Here is a 16,243-nt window from a genome sequence, read left to right as displayed (position 1 = left end):
GACGGCGAGCGGCGCAGAAGGCCCCGCCGGCATCGAATTCAGCAGCAAAACTTCCGCAGACTTAGGAAGGGCCGGACTCCCCCCAGCGCCAGACGGCAAAGGACATCCTTCCTCCCGCTGGCCCCCGGGGACGACCGGGGCCGCTAGCGTCGTTCCCCTCGCACACCAGGTCCAGACACCACAGACTCACACACAGAGGGGACTCAGCCTCGCCATGCCCCGGCCGCAGGGCGGTGGGCGACCAATCCGGATTCCGGCCGCACCGCGGCTATGCGCTCCCGCGGGGCTGCCGCAGCGCGGAGGAGCCCTACCTTCAAACGCCCTTCAGGACGCTGTCGCGGCCCGCGGGCCCCAGCTCCGGCGGGAGAGGTGACCCCCGAGGCCCGGCGCGGCGCTGCCCGGGCCGCAGCCGCTGGGAGCTTCCCCCTCGCGGTGCCGCATGGCCGCCCCCGCCCGCCCTGTCAGTGCCCGCTCGCCCCCCTTAGCCCTGGGGCCGTCGCTGCCCCGGGGCCGCAACCACCGCAGTGCGAAGGGACCGGGACCGGGCCCCGGAGCAGAGCGGAGCGGGCTGGGGAGCGCCGCCGCCACCCGGCGGGAGGGAACAAAGCGCCTTTGTGCGGCGGGGCCGGGCCCGCGCGTATGGCGGCTCGAGACCCCCCTGTCCTCCCCGCCTCGCCGGGCGCCCTGTCGCACTCACGGGCCTTCCCAGGCTCATCGGGGGCTGCGCTGCGTTGCTCACACGGCCAGGCCCCGCGGCCCCGCCACCGGCTCCCGTCTGGCGCGCGCCCGCCCGCCTCGCCGCAGTTGCCGCTGCCGCAGCCGCCGCCATGTAACCCGGCGCGGAGGGCAGGGAGAGGTGGGGCCGGCACCGGCTCCGCCTCCGTTGGGCGGGACGCGGCGCTGGCCGGCCGGAGCTGGCCGGCCCTCCGGGAAGGAGAGGGCGGGCGGGAAGGGCAATGTAGCCTCGAAAGTAAGCGAACGCTCGCACCGCTGAAGACGTGGCCGTTTCCAAGGCCTGCCCGCGCTACAGGCCCCTTCCTCCGGCGGGGCCGTGCCCTCGACTCTGGAGGGGCAGTCGACCTCCTTCCCTAGCGGGGGTTAGCCTGGGGAGCCGCGGCGGAACAACTTCTCACTGATCGATCACCTCACAGCCTGGCCTGCTTCCGTGGGACGAGGCACATCCCGGTAGCCCATATGGCAAGTTAGCCCTCAGAGGAATTTAGCAAGAGGCTCAAAGTTCAGTTGACAAAGAACTGCGCCTAGTGGAGCTGTGTGCAGGGGGCACACGCTGCCACCACGGTGGAGACAGGCACTAAAGGCATGCAGGCACTAACGGCAGCCTTCTAGTACTATTTCAATACTCAAAGCTTCAATTAGGATTGCTGATCTCAGCTGCCTCTTTCCCTTGAATCAGGCTTCTGCTTTTGAGACCTGCATTCGACTTGAGCCCTGGCAATGTCTTGTGCTGCAAGGCCCAAGGCTTGATGTAGAATTATAGAATCATAGAACCATTTTGGTTCAAAGAGACCATCAAGGCACCTCTGAAACATGCCCCTCAGCACCACATCCACACAACTACCTCCAGAGATGGTGATGCCACCACTTCCCTTAGCATTTACTTCAGAGTTTCCTACAGCCACGATAGAGCACACTGAGAGAAATACCACAGATGGAGAAAGGGACAAGAATGCAGGTTCTCTGCGGCTGGGGAGATGTGGAGCGGAGAGCCACGCTCCATGCGCAGGTCATGGGCACTGTGACAGCCAGTGGGGAAGAAGGGGAGAAGTGGAATGAGAAGGCCTTGCATTGCTGGCCACTGGGCAAGTGCTTCTCTTGCAGATGTCAGCATGTGGGGGTCTGAACACAGGCAGGAATGTGGTTGCGTGGGCCCAGTTCAGCAGTCCTGGCTTTAAATGTCCCTCATGAAAGAGAAACAAAAAACATGGTTGGAAGGCAGCAAGCAGCACCTTATCCAAAGGTGACATTTTTGTTCATGTGCCCTGCAGTATTAGTGTCATGGGGGACCTGAATGTTCTCCCCATGAGCATCTATAAACTACTTGTCACCTCTGCAAACACCAGGAATGATTCCTGTCTTGCTATTGCATCTCAATGGACACAGGCAAACACAGTAGAACTGTACTTTTCCCTGAAAAATCACAAATAGTACAACAAAATAAAGCAAAATTATTAAAAACATTAATTTTTTCCCCATGAGACTTTTGTACAGCAGTCTTAGAGAGAGGCATGAAAACACCGAGCCTGTAGGTATCATAAGAGCCTCTTGCTTCTGCTAATGCAGTTTCAGTACAACTCAGAAGATAGGGTGTGATTTCCCTAGGTCCCTCATATACCTTTCCAGTGCAGGATGACCTCTCATAAAAGGCCATAAAACTGATCAGAGGGCTGGAACACCTCTTCTTATGAGGACAGACTGAAATAGTTGGGGTCATTCCACTTGAAGAGAAGGCTCCAGGGAGACCTTATTGCAGCCTTCCAGTAGTTAATGGGACCTATGAGAAAGATGAGGACGGTCTTTTTAGCAGGGCCTGGTGCAGGAGGACAAGAGGTGGTGGTTTCAAACTAAAAGAAGGGAGAGGTAGACTAGATGTAAGGAAGACAATTTCTACACTGAGGGTGGTGAAACAGTGGCACAGGTGGCCCAGAGAGGTGGTAGATGCTTCATTCCTGGAAACATTCCAGGTCAGGTTGGACAGGGCTCTGAGCAACCTGCTGTAGTTGAAGATGGCCCTGCTTACTGCAGAGGGATTGGACTACATGGCTTTTAAAAGTCCCTTCCAACCTAAACCATTCTAAGATTTATACTTAGTGCTGGGATATTTTAATTTTAGTCAGATGCATTGCTAGCTCTGACATTGCCCTTACTAGCAGGAGCATTGGGCATTTGATAATACAGCAGTGCAGTAATAGCACACATGCAGAAGTTAGTAACTAAACTGGCACTTTACAGTTGTTAATTTATCGGCAGCTGTTTACATGCTGCCAATAATGGAGAAAAGCCAGAAACAAAGTTTCAGTTCTTCTGCCCACCCAGCAAAACAGAGTTGGAAGATTACAGCACTGTCTGCTCCAGAGGGCCTGTATTTAAATACAGTCTATAAAAAACCCTGCAGAAGTGCATATTGGAAGATATAATGTTAGGATGGCAACCAGAGCCAAGCCACAGAGGAGTATTTACTTGCATTAAAGGAAGAGATTTGGGACTCAAAAAAAGGAAGGAGCAACAGTAGTTGTATGTCTAAATCCAGCTATTTAGTTACTTAGAGAGTCGTTCCGCCTATAAAAAGTATTTTCATTATGAGACAAAAGAGCAAGCTGATACTAGGATACTGCTGTAAGAGAAAAATTATGTTACAGCTTTTCAACAGCACCTAGAGAGCCATTGTCCTACTGTATCTATCGAGACTATTCGCCAGTACCTCCATTTCAGTCAGGTGGAGAAGCTGCACGTCCATGGAGTTTGTTCTGCAGCAGCCCAGACTGTCTGAAAAGTAGATTAGCAAACATAGAGGAGGCCTAGGCAGCACATGCTCACTCATAAATCTCACATATTCCACCGTTTTTCTGAGTTCATAATTAATAAATCAAGACTTAATTACTTTTTTCCCCCACCTCTGAATTCTTTTCTGCCATTCCAAGAGGGTAGGTGGTAGGACCTAGCAAATGAGATCTTCAATGTAGAGGAAAATCATGTAACAGAAAAGTGTGATGCAGAATGCTACTTGTGGAATTGTATACAAGAGAGAGTATCTCAGAATTTGTTTGCCACATGGCAGTTTAGAGCTATCTAATCCAGCCAATTGGTAATCTGTTCTCAGATTTGTAGCGCCCTGTTGGTCAGGCTACTGTAGGTTGCTGTGACAAACTTCCCCCCATTCTCCCTGAGAATGCAATTACATAGCATGCAGATGATACGCTATATGATAGCAACTCGTTGGAAAACATTTGCACCTATTCACTGTCAGTAAAATGCAGAGTAAGAGAAGAACTGGACTTCGAAGGTCATAGAGCCCAGCAATTAAAAAATGATTAGAACTGAAGCGATGATTCATGTATTATATCCAAGTTCAAAAAGATCAAACAGTAAATTCCAATGTAGCATTTCGGTCCTGCGTGTGAATTGTTACTTGTGGCATAAAAGGGAATTAAGTATTTTTGAGTCTCCACACCCATTATGATTGGCAAGGGAAGAAAGATTTGGAGGTTGTTTGAAAAGGTTGCCCAAGGTGACTTGGCAGCTCTAGGCTTTTGTCTCAGTTTCAGCTGCTTTGCTGGGCTTTTCTGCAGGAAATCTTTGTTTTCTGGCATTATGCAATTCTCTGTAATGATTCCAGGTATTTTCAGAAGAGGCTAAACTAAAGCATGTACCTCATATCAAGCAGCCTCTGCTCTCATTAAAGATTAAGGTATCTAAGGCAATACCTGCACCTTGGCCTGTCCTGCAGGATCAGCTGAATTTTGCCAAGACACACAGGCACATCCACTGAACTGTTCCTGCTCAACTTTCAGGTCCTCTGAGAGGAAGGGAAATGTATCCTAGGACTAGCTATGCTTCTTGTCAAAATCTAGGATTCATTTTGCATAGAGATAAGTTTAGAGAGAAAATCCAACTTTTAAAAAGAGGGTAGAGGTTCAAGAAACACTCCTTTTCTGGTGCCCCCTTGGTCTGTTTCTACTTACCTGTGTTCTGCAGGGTGACCTGGGCCCTAAAGTATGATTTTGTTTTCCTGGCACAGCTCCCAAGGGTTTCTAATAGTTTCTTTGGGTCTTTCTAACTGCTGCCCTCTCCAATTAGCCTAGTTCTCTGCAGGTCTTAAGCAAAGCCTTTACAAATCACTTGCTTTTCCAGCTTACAGTTTCCTGGTACTGGTGTTCAGCACAAACAGTCCAGATAAATTTGAGTTTCACTGGCAACCCAAATGCGCAGGTAGCTTCACTTCTTGGGCATCTCCATTTCCAGGAAGAGGTCAAACTATACCTTTCCATGCTGGACATAGCAGGTTTTATTTATTCTTTTTAACACAAACACATTTTTCTAACAAACGTTCTCTGGCTTTGCAGCCTTTAAAGTGTTCCAAATAAATCTTAAAGTATCCCAGCATTATCAGCAGACATCCACAAAAAAGTTACCATCTTAAGAATTTTAAAATATTCTGCATGAAAATTGTGTTTAGTTAAAGTCTATTGGGCAGTAGCCAAAGCTACCTGAGTGCAAACAGCATGCTGTGGCCTCATTTGCACTCAGTAGAACTGACTTTGCTACAGTGAGCTTTGTGCCATCTGCATTCTGATCAGGAAAGAAGCTATGGCAACATTAAGGTACTTGTAGGAAAGGAAAAAAGGCAAACCCTGAGACCGTCACCCCCTTGTGAAAAGATAGAAAGACTGGGAAAGAATGGGCAAGTAACAGACCAATTCAAACCAAAGGCAGCAAAGTATAAAGGGCAAATGCTTTGGGGTTTGAAATACATGGGTTTGTGACATATTCTGGCAATTCTATGAATCTGCAGGAAAGAAAAATCCTTAAGCACTTGAAGAAAAACAAGTCATTTTTCACCCCGGTAGATCATCAGCAATCTAGAACACTTCAGTACAGCTAGCTGCATGCAGGCTCCCTGCTTAATATCACACATTTTTATTAAGTCAGGCAATTCCATTACCTACTTTTTCTATTTCTTAACCAACACTTAGCACAGGGGACAGAGCAGCTTTCTAAAGCAGGAACTGGCAAAGCCATGGCAATACTGGAAGATGAGGAAGGCTTGGAAAGCTTGTCTTGTAGCTGGGTCATCATTGAAAGTATCAGGCCTCTGTCTGTGAAATTCACTTGTAGGGCTGGAGCTCTCCCAGATTTCTCAGCCTTTCATGAATAGGGAAAGCTATCAGTATTTCATGCACAGAATAACAAATGTGTACAGAAATTTACCCAGGTAGGCTATTAAGGCAGTATGTGTTAGGTTTAATCACCTTTTAAAGGATGACTAGTACCATCTTTTTCACACTTGGGTGCCCCAAGTGACCTGAGTTGCTTCTAACTTCCCAGCATGGGACACAAGGAGGTATGTTGGAGCAGGGCAGTAGATCCAGTCAGTGGATGAATCTACAGCTGAAAAACATTCTACAAAAAGAGAAACAAGGCTGTTGTGACAAGGAAAACTGTAGGATGAAATGGAAACAAGGACCAAATTTTGGTTTGGTTTGGTTTTTTTCCATCACTTCAGGTAGAAGATAATTTTGTGTGTGACAGTTCTTTCCTGTTCAGATCCACTGGAAAGAGTTGCTCTCATCCTCACCTCGAAACCTCAAGTGAAGCAGGTAGGAGAAATCTGCCCACTGAAGTGGCACCAGACCAGTTGTCTAAGTGGGCTCTGTGATAGTTACTGCATTGGCTGCAGTGCTGCTAGAGTTGTAGGACAGCATATTACTGTACAGATACTATTTAAATATATGTAATAACTTGAGTACTCTGATGTGGAGAGATGTCCTGGAAGCAGGGTGAGGTGCTCTCATAAAAAAATGCATTTGGTTTTGGAACCCTACTAGAAAATACATCATCTCCTGGGCAGAAGTTACAAAGGCTTGATGATGGATTTATGTAGAACAATTATGCATATATATATATATATTTTTTAGAGCTATTGGATTTAATTGCAGATATTGCAGTGTTGAACTGCTCTTGTTCATTCCCACAGAACAGTAAACCTTCTTATATGCAGCATTTTGATTGCCATTGCAATATGGAGATAAAGCCTCTGCTGTACAATTGTAAATACAGCTGCAGAGATTGTCTTTCACAGAGGGAAAAAAAAATCAGATTAACATTTGCTAATATTTTCACCACACCAGAATCCTCTTGAAATACATTTACATGGGGCAAAGCCCAATACAAATACATAGGCATCAGCTAATACTCAGTTTTAGCAGCCTAAGGCTACACAACTTCTACATATCAAATAGCAATGAATGTTATCTACAAGCTTACACGGGGGAAAAGGAGGTGCAGTGAGTTGAGGCATTTCAAACACTTTCAAATGTTATTTTATAATAAACTACATATGAATGGCACAGCCAGAAGTGAACCTTTGTCAGCCTGATCCTGTGCTGCCATGAGAAACTTGGAGATTGGAAAAACAATACTGATACTTCATAGTGGAAGCATCTCAGACCTCTTCTGCTACTTATATTTGTATCAGGAAGTGGCCTTCATGAGTGGTACATGAACTCCAATCCCAGCCAGTCCCCTTGGGTCACTCTGCTATTTCTTATGGTGGTTTGTAAAAGCAGGACGGAACAAGCCAGATTGGAAGACACATTAACAAATCCTGGCTTCATGACTGCTCAGGCAAAGGCCACCCTCCACTCACTCTGCCCTGCACGCAGTTGTCTACCATGCCCAGAGGTCAGGGATGCAGCAGTTTCACAAGCAAGCAGCATATTGCATGTCTAAAGGTAAAAAGGCAAGAAGCACAGTGCCAGCAGGGTCAAGGCAGGCCAGCAGGACGCTGTTGCTCAGGGTGCATTTTGTCTGCGATCAACAGGTTTTCTCAGGACTCCCAAAATAGCTGCTATCATGAACAGCAGATTGACTGGGAAGCATGCTGCTTCACTTAATACCTCCTACTGTCCCTGCTGGACTCATACCCCAGTCAGTCTCCTGAAGCTGAAAAGATGCAAAATGTAAGAAATAGAAGTAGAAACTTTTTAAGGAGCATCTACCGTCATAATATATGGTAAATATTCAGCATCACAAAAGCTACCTTGAGTCACTGTTGTGCTATCTTCAGACATCAAACCTGGAAGTTTTTACTTTGTGAACAAATGTATTTGGGAACCACTTCCTCTCCATTAATACTTTGTAACTTTTTCTCAGTGCATGTTGCACCATCTACTTCTAAATATTGCCACTACAAATACATGCAACTGTTCAATTCCCTCTCTTCTCCAACCCCATTATATCTTAGCTTTCATTAAGGTTTGCTAGGATGTTTCAGGTTTTCACAACAGTTTGGAGACACATTCTGGGATGGAATACATTTCCAAACTGTTTGTTTTCTCATGAAAGCTGGGGTTTGCCCATGTGCCAGAATCAGCAGACATTCTATAAATAGCTTTGGACAGATGACAGGAAATGATGCAAGATCTCAGGCTACTCCAGAGAGGGCAGCTGTCTGAAGAGGGACTTGCACCATTGACTACTACATAGGGAAAAAAATTAATGCACAGAAGTATCATTTACTACAGAGCATAGCAGACTTACGAAACAAGATCTCTGTCATATCATGTTTCAAGCAAAAACTCTATTTGCTTGCAACTTCAATACAATGAAAAAGCAAATATTCCCCCACCCCCTCCCACTCCCCCACCTTGGAAGAGGAAAAACTGACCAGAATTTTCTAAACTCTCTTTGTCTTTTACTCTTAAGGAGAGGCTTTTCACTCATAACATGCTATAAATGCCAACACATGCATTGGAGATTGGACTTTGACTGGTGCCAAACACTGGGATCATCTTCTTACCCTGGCATTTCCCATCAGCTTCAGGAAAGGCTTTTCCAACTCACACTGCTTGAAATGGGTTCCAATAATAGCTGCTTAGAGGTTAATCTGTGTCTATTAATTTAATCCCAAGAACTATCTGTTCCTCTTTGCAATAGTAATACAGAATGGAGCATTAACTCACTGTCTCCTTTTGTTTCTGTCAGCTTTCATAAAGATAAAGCACTACAATTTAACCCCAAACAAATGCTCTATTTGGAATGGGGAAACCTTTCAGTATTAAGTCCATGGCAAAACTCTCAATAGATTTAACTTCAGTGCAGTGACTCCAGCCTTCTCCATCACTGCCAAGTTAGCTCCTCTTCCCAAGAGGCGTAAGCAGCCCACTCCTTACCACGCTTCCATACCACTGATGACTGAGCAGCTTGCTATACACAGAGGACTACAAGTCATTCACTCCAGAGAGTGACACACACAAAAATCCTCTACATTCCCACATAGAAGTTACACCTCTTCCAGGGCTGGAAGAGTTGGCCTTGAAGCAGCCATGGACTGGTCTCTTTTCTGGACTGGGCACTAGAAGTGCATGATCGTGTAAGTTCACAACTCACCCACACAAAGACGGTGTCATAACCACACACAGTGCTTTCTCCCATAGCTCCAGCACTGGAGAAGCTAGGCTGAGACTTCTGCTGAGGTTTTACTTTAACAGAGAATTGCAACCATACTTCAGAGGCAGCCTACTTTCAGCATTTCTACCCATCACTCATAAGCTATCTGTTCCCATGACAGGTAGAAGAGTCTAGAAGCACTTTTACCTGTGAAAGGAGTAAATAATACATTACATAGTTTTTCAGCTTTTGTGTTGAGTTACTGATCTAAGTTTCTGTAAGTCTGAAGAAGAACTTGATTTTTTTTCCCATTAAAGACATTACATTTGACTGAATATTTGTTATTTTGGAAACACAAGGTTTGTTTCCTCTATTAGAGGTACAACAGTGCTGAAACTGGGCCAATCTCAAACTTTCTCAGTTAAGGAGAAACAGGAGAAACAATTTCTGCGAAGAGAAATGTATGACATCTGTCAGTGTATGCACCGCAGGATGTAAAAGCAAATCTACTTGTTAGTGAGTATTCACACACTGCATGTGTGCAGGACAGAAGGGCACAAGGGAAGGCAGACAGGACTGTCAGCCTTTGCAGAGCTCAACAAGAACTCCAGTGCATGAGATCCAACTGTGGTTAATGCCCAGAAGCATAAAACCACCAAAAACTGTCAACCCAGACTTCATTCTTTACTGCATTTGGAAAGGGATCTTGTACATCTTTTTTGCTTCTTGACCTATGAATAAATGCCTATTTAGTGCACCACTGCACAATAGCCTTCTCCACAGAGACACACTTCTCTTGTAAAGGGCTTATGCAGACTTCTCAGAAATACCTCCATAGGTGCCGAGGAAGCACTGAGCAGCAGTCCTAAACCCAGAAAGTTCTCCTATCAGTAAACATTTCACTGTATGCCTAGAAGATCTTTCATGATCTGAATAGCAAGATTTATTTTTCAAGTGAGATAGAATTAAGAAAGATAAAGAGGTAGAGAAACCTTCTGCTTTTCAGTGCATCAGCATTCTCTTATCTCCAGCACATCTCTATATAGCTTTCAATTGCATTCAGACAAAAACTGTTAAATGAAAACTTAAGAGTCTAAAGCTGTATTTTGTGACAGGGCAAAGGTACTCCTCTCTCATTCTTTATGTTTTATGAAACACTGGAGAACCATTACAGTCTCAGTTAAAATCAATGCCTGATAAACCTATTTTAGAAAACAAGAAGTTGCTAGCTGTTATCTCAAATTTCTTCTTATTGTTTAACCTGGACACTCCCAAAACACAAGCAATCGAGATGATTCAAAGATGAGGAGTTTCAACCTTTGGACAAGCTCTGATTGCAATACTTAGTTCTCACGATTGCTGCAATTCAACAGATGCCAACAGGGTCATAGTGTTCCTGTGTGCTCTGTGACAGCCTCCAATATTGCCCTGGATGACAGCAAGAACTGCCATGTGGTTCCTATCCTTAATGTAACATTCTGAGTGGCTCACAGAACCACAAACCATCTGAAAGACCTTCTTGTGTTAGCCTTCATCCATTATCACAGAAATTAGGTGCACAAATCCATTTGCTCGTGTTCAATAGTGGGAGACTATTTGTGACAAGGTCAGTTTGTGCAGTGGGAGATCTTACTTGGTCACCCAAAGCAATGAGGAATCAGGCTTCTGCCACCAGACAACACAGAGCCAACTCTTCCTGGTAGTCTGTGTCTTAAAATGGTGGCCCAGAGGGGTTAGACTGAAGCTCACGAACCTCTCAGCTTTTCCTTGCTGTTAAGTTTCCCAGGACAGATAGCTTCTGTAGCTACATACTGTCTTGGAAAGGTATATCCCAGAAACCAAGGATGAACACAAGTCTAAGCCCTTGCATTTAGAGTCAAACCATCCTGCCAGGGATGGATTATGAGTCTCATTACCATTGCCCAAATCATCCTGCTCCAAGGGTAGCTCCAAGGAAGGCTTAATGCTCTCAAGCCTGTCTGTCACAGACACTTCACAAAGACTTCACATTACAGTGAAACATTTATTAAAACCAATGTGGTGTTTTCCCCCTGAGCCTAGCAAAGGCTTTGGGATGTCAGCTGTTTATTTTTTTGTGACAGACTACCCAGGCTGGTATTTCCACAGCTGCATAGAGTAGCTAAATACTCCCTAGAAGTGCAGAGTAAAGTGAGATTATTATGGTTTGTAATAATATCTCTGTTTAAATAGTTAAGGCAATTAATTTGCTTGTAGTGAAAATTATTCAAAGACTACATGTACAACTTGTGATCAAAGTTCTACCCTGGACCCCATGTTTATCATCCTAGGTCAAATGATATTTGTTTGTAAACAATAGAAATGTAATCATTCCTAGGTGAAGGTAAATCAGTGGCAAGGCTTGGCTGCTGGCAAGTAGGAAAACTTCATCCAAGAACCTACTGTAATCAAGTGAAACAGCAGGGTAGTAATGGAAACTTGTGAACTTTTTCACACAAAGGAACAGGAAGACTTATCTTCCTGATTGCTCTGATGTTTCAGATAGCAGGAGAACATGGGAATATAGGCCTTAATGTCAGCTAGTAAACTCTGACCTTTGAAGGGAACTCTATGTGACATGACAATCCCAGTAATCAGAAAAAGCCTCATCTGCTTTAATACAGCTGAACTGCATGAGCAGATTCTCCTTTTCCTCCTCACAAGTGCTTTGTTTCATTCATTGCTCAAGACAGTGCTCACCTGACTACCAGTAATTGGATACCAAGAAAAAACAAAATCAACATACTGACCTGTGTCTTCTTCACCACATATTGCCCCTGTCTGAGGATAGAACCACCAGGGTTTAAAAGGCTGCCATTAAACTATTTACCACAATCTACAAGAGTGTCAGGATAATACAATTTCCACTTTCCTGAACTGAGGCACAATGATCAAGGTCACAGTGGCCCTTAGTAGCAAATGCACAAGTTGATTGCCAGAACTGAATTTTGGAAGGGATTGGTACTTTATTCCAATGTTCAATTTATCAACATGCTTTTCCGTGTGATTGATAATCCTTGCACCAAGTGCAGATCCTTGAAGCTCTGAATTCTCCATTTTTGCAAGTTATTCTAGCCTTTGTCCAGGCAGTTCTGATTTTCTCCAGCAACAGAATCTGCTGAGTAGCTGTGCTTGTACACCCTGAGTTTGCACACCCTCCAGCTCTCCCAACTGCTCATCTAGTTTACCCAAGTCTCCTCCCTCTTCCCAGTTTCTGTTTTATTTTATTCTTTCCAATTCAGTCTCATTTTTCCAAGCTTTTTCTCCCAACCTACTCCTTTAAAAGTTCTTACTTGTCCTTGTTCTGCACATGAGTCAGGTAGCTACCGCCAGCTACTTACCTGGAGCCAACAGGAGCCATTAAAAGCAGTGTGTGGGAGGAACAGTCCACTTATATTCAATTACCATGCCCAAACTCAACACAGCCTGCAGCAGCCTGTAGGTGCAGGCACAGGAAAATTTCTGTTCAGAAGGTGACTGGGCTGGAGCACACCCAGGACTGACAGACAGCGTGGGAATTTATCTGCTACCACAATCTGAGGTCTCCCATTCATAGACATCAAGAGATCTTCCACAAAGATGAAATTCACATCTTTTGATGCTGGATTTCGAGGGTGCCCTACTCATCTGGAACAGGCAAGAGCCTTTTAAAAAGCCTGCTTTTAAGTAGGGCAAAACACTCTTCTCCACCCTGGTTCTTGTAAAATGAGAAAATATTTGAGCTAAACGTTCCAGCAAAGTTCAGCTTTGGGAACACATCTGGCATAAAAACGTTTCCATCCAAAGAATTAGCTGTCCACAAAGTTGTGATCTGTCAAAACCAAGGCAAGCACTGAGACCAAGGCAATCCTAACATGAGAACTTCCCAGCTTTGCCCAAGCTACCAAGAGGCTGCAAGTGCTGTGTTCTGCTTTGCTGTGCCGGTGCTCCCCACAAATACATCTCTGCATCACCACTCCTCTCGCTGCACAAAGGAGCAGGCACATTCACACCTTCTCCTCTCTCAGCAGAAGGTACCCCAGAAAGCTAACACCGGCTGCTTCACCTGTCCAGGCATCCTTCTCCTGACGTTCCTGGGGCCATCTGTCAGGGAAGGTGGTGGTAAAAAGGTCTTCCTACACAAGAATGCACAAGGGAGGTAAAAAATTCAGAGTTTCTGAGAACGGTATGGCTCTGTCAGGGTCTTCCCTGTGGGTTAGTGAGTTAGTTGTTGGGTGGGCACAGATGAGCATCACAGGGGCACTGGGCACTTGCTGCTGGGATGCACAAGGCTCTATTCAGGCTTCTCTTCCCTTTCACAAAGGCATTTTGGGAATAAAGGGCTCAGCAATGTAGAGCAAGAGCACATTTCCTGAAAGAAAATATCCCACTCTCCAGGACAAAGTTTCTTCCTATTATTTTGATCCAACACACAGTCACACCCACCCAGCCCCTGCTGCTTCCCCTGCATCCTGGGCACAGACTTTGTACCCCGTGATACAGCTGCCGCTGTGGGACTGTTGGGCAGCCACTGTTGGGGTGGGCACAGGGTGAGCAGGAGACCTGGGGTTATGGGGAGTGACCCCAAGAATTAGGGAAGTGCAGCAGTGAAGGCAATGAAGAGACAAGTGTTTATATAATCTCCATCATCAGCTTCTCTGTAATCTTAGTTCTTGTCTGATTGGCGACCCAGAAACCACATGTGACTGTGCGCAGGGCACTGGGACAACAGCAACATTAGGTTGGCTTTCTGATGGTTACAGAGGATATAATTTCTGTTTATTTCCACTGTATCCTATGTGAAAAGCATGTCAAGACCTGCCCCACCCTCCAGATCTTATTAGGAAAAGCTGAATCTCACAAAGCTGTTTTCCAATGTGTCAGAATCAGGTTTTGTAGCTCTGTTTGACACTTTTGTGAAGACAGCATTAACTCCTGACTGAACATAAGCAACCAGGTCACTGAACACCAAGAGTGCACAACTATGTGCCCCCATGACTTGCTTGGGTTAGACCTACATCTTGGAACCTCAGTCTCCAGCCTCAGCAGAGTCTTTCCCACCTTTTGATTATTCAGGGTGGGCAGATTGTTTCCCAGGACCTTCACTAAGCTATAGTCATGAGCAGAAGACCTCAGAAACAGTTCCATCCTACTGTTTCTTCTCACAGGTTAATGCTGCAGCACATCAGTGAGCCCACCTGCTCCCACGCTGCAGCCACCTGTGGGTTCTCTGTGGTGCTGGGCACCCACCACTGTGGGGTGGCTGTCTTACCTGCTGCAGGTGATCAAACTGCCTGAGGTTCTTCAATGCTGGTAGCTGCAGCAAACAGAGTCTTGGAAATACACCCTGCAATTCGTCCTTGTGCTCTTTAAAAGAAACTTTTCTTTATGTTGCCAGTGGTGGCAAAAAAAAAACCCAAACAAAACACAAAACCCCAACAAACCCTGAGTCCCCAGTCTACCAACAGTTATATTTTAACGTGTGCAAAGCTGAGCTCTGAGACTCCTCCACCTCTGCAGTGCAAACACAGCATTTGCAGGAATAAAGCTGTGCTTATATAAGCCTCCAAGAATGCCAAGTTGAATATCTGTCAGAGGAAAAACTTCTGGGAAAAAAAACCCACCTTTTTTTGTCTTTTTGAGAGATCTAATCTATCTCCTGTGCATTCCTGACCTTCAGAAAGTATTTTCATCTCACACGTTAAGTATAACAATCCTCTTAACAAAGGAACATTTTGTTAGAGCTTTAAATTGGGTTACGTAAATTATTTGTAGTTCTGACAGCAGGTCTCTCTTCAGACCACGAGGACAGTTGTTATGGGATTGCTACAAGGTTCATTTGCAATCACAGCAGATAATCAGCTGAAGGGACTCTTGGAGATGCCATTTCATCTGGGGGAGATGCTGCAAGTTTATCATCAAGGCTTTTTATGAAAGCGACATTTCTGCCAAGGAATTTGCAGTACAGGAACCTGCACAAGAATTAAAACATCCCTGTTGGGGATGGTGAGTTGATGGGTAGGGGAATATATATACTCTTGCAAAACATATATAGCTGTTGCAAACTTTAGGAGGAATAGAACACAGAGGAGAAAAAAAACATATGGATATGTGTAGGTGGTACTGAGGGTGTCTCAAACCATGAGTTTACTCTTGTTGACTACAGAGGGACTCGCAAACAGTCAGGATCAGGCTCTCTGTTTCCACTAAGTACTTGTTCAGGAAAAAAAAAAGGCAAGTAAGGAACAGCACTACTTTTAGCATGACATCAGTCAATGACTTTGAAATATGTTTTTGCAGTACTCTCTTTTCATTCTTTCTTGTCCCAAATCCCTAGGCCAGGCCTGGGGCTAAGACACTGATTTTGAATGGGAAAAGTTCTCAGTCAATAGAAGCCCTCTGCCTCCTTTTCTCTTGTCACTAGCAAGGCTGATTGGGGGGAAAAGTTTCTACTGATTCCTCCAGTAGTGAGAAGAAAAAAAAAGGCATAATTTATAAATCTGGGTTGGTTTTTTTTTTTAGGTTCCCCATTATATTTTAAAAGCCCCAACAAAGCAGTGAACCAATACTTTATCTAAATGGGAAGCATTTTGTTTGACTTAAAGAATGCAGATCTAGTAAAACAAAAATTGGAAATGAAACATTTCAAATATGGGCATTTTACTTCAAAATCTTTGTCAGGGCATTTCAGGTTTTTTGTTTGTTTGTTTTTTCATCTCTAAGTAACAATGTTAATCCAATGTTAAATATAAGCAATTTGACAAGTTCAGTCAGCCTGATTTCTAGGCACTCCTGCTGGCATTAAGTTCTCCTCAACAGCAGTCCAGAAACCAACAAACCTAGCTGCCCCTTGTGCGGCATGAAAGTACTCCAAGGAGTGACATTTTCAAGGAGACAAAACCTGGGGGTTTGTAAAACACAGACACAGAAACATGAGAACCATGCAGAAGGTGCTCAGTAGAGGAGGACCTTTACCCACAAAACTTAACATCTGCTAACATTTCCAAATCTGCCTGTGAATGCTTTCCCTTGCTATTTCCAATCATACCAAGCTAACCCAAGGTGGTTTTTTTTTCTTTTATTCCCTCCCCTTCTTTGTTTGATGCCAAATATTTATTTT

General features: G+C 44.9%; 1 protein-coding gene across 7 annotated transcripts in view; it reads right to left on the bottom strand.

The window, feature by feature from the left end:
• Positions 1-16,243, bottom strand: part of MAPK6 (mitogen-activated protein kinase 6) — an 82,938-nt gene that overhangs the window by 14,584 nt on the left and 52,111 nt on the right. The window contains exon 1 of one of the 7 annotated variants that reach the window (XM_068143841.1): positions 14,396-14,601. The exons of 4 other annotated variants lie outside the window; for them this stretch is intronic. The gene's annotated coding sequence lies outside the window, so the exon portion shown is untranslated. Of the gene's footprint in view, positions 1-311; positions 330-697; positions 852-14,395; positions 14,602-16,243 lie in introns of those variants that run through there. 2 more of the 7 variants (XM_068143835.1, XM_068143843.1) reach the window with 2 other exon arrangements.

Source organism: Melanerpes formicivorus, unplaced genomic scaffold (genome assembly GCF_026170545.1).
Source record: "Melanerpes formicivorus ecotype bairdi unplaced genomic scaffold, bMelFor1.0.p_v2 SCAF_10, whole genome shotgun sequence".
NCBI lineage: Eukaryota > Metazoa > Chordata > Aves > Piciformes > Picidae > Melanerpes > Melanerpes formicivorus.
The sequence above is the reverse complement of the archived record's forward strand: the minus strand, read 5'-3'. Positions and strand labels throughout refer to the sequence as shown.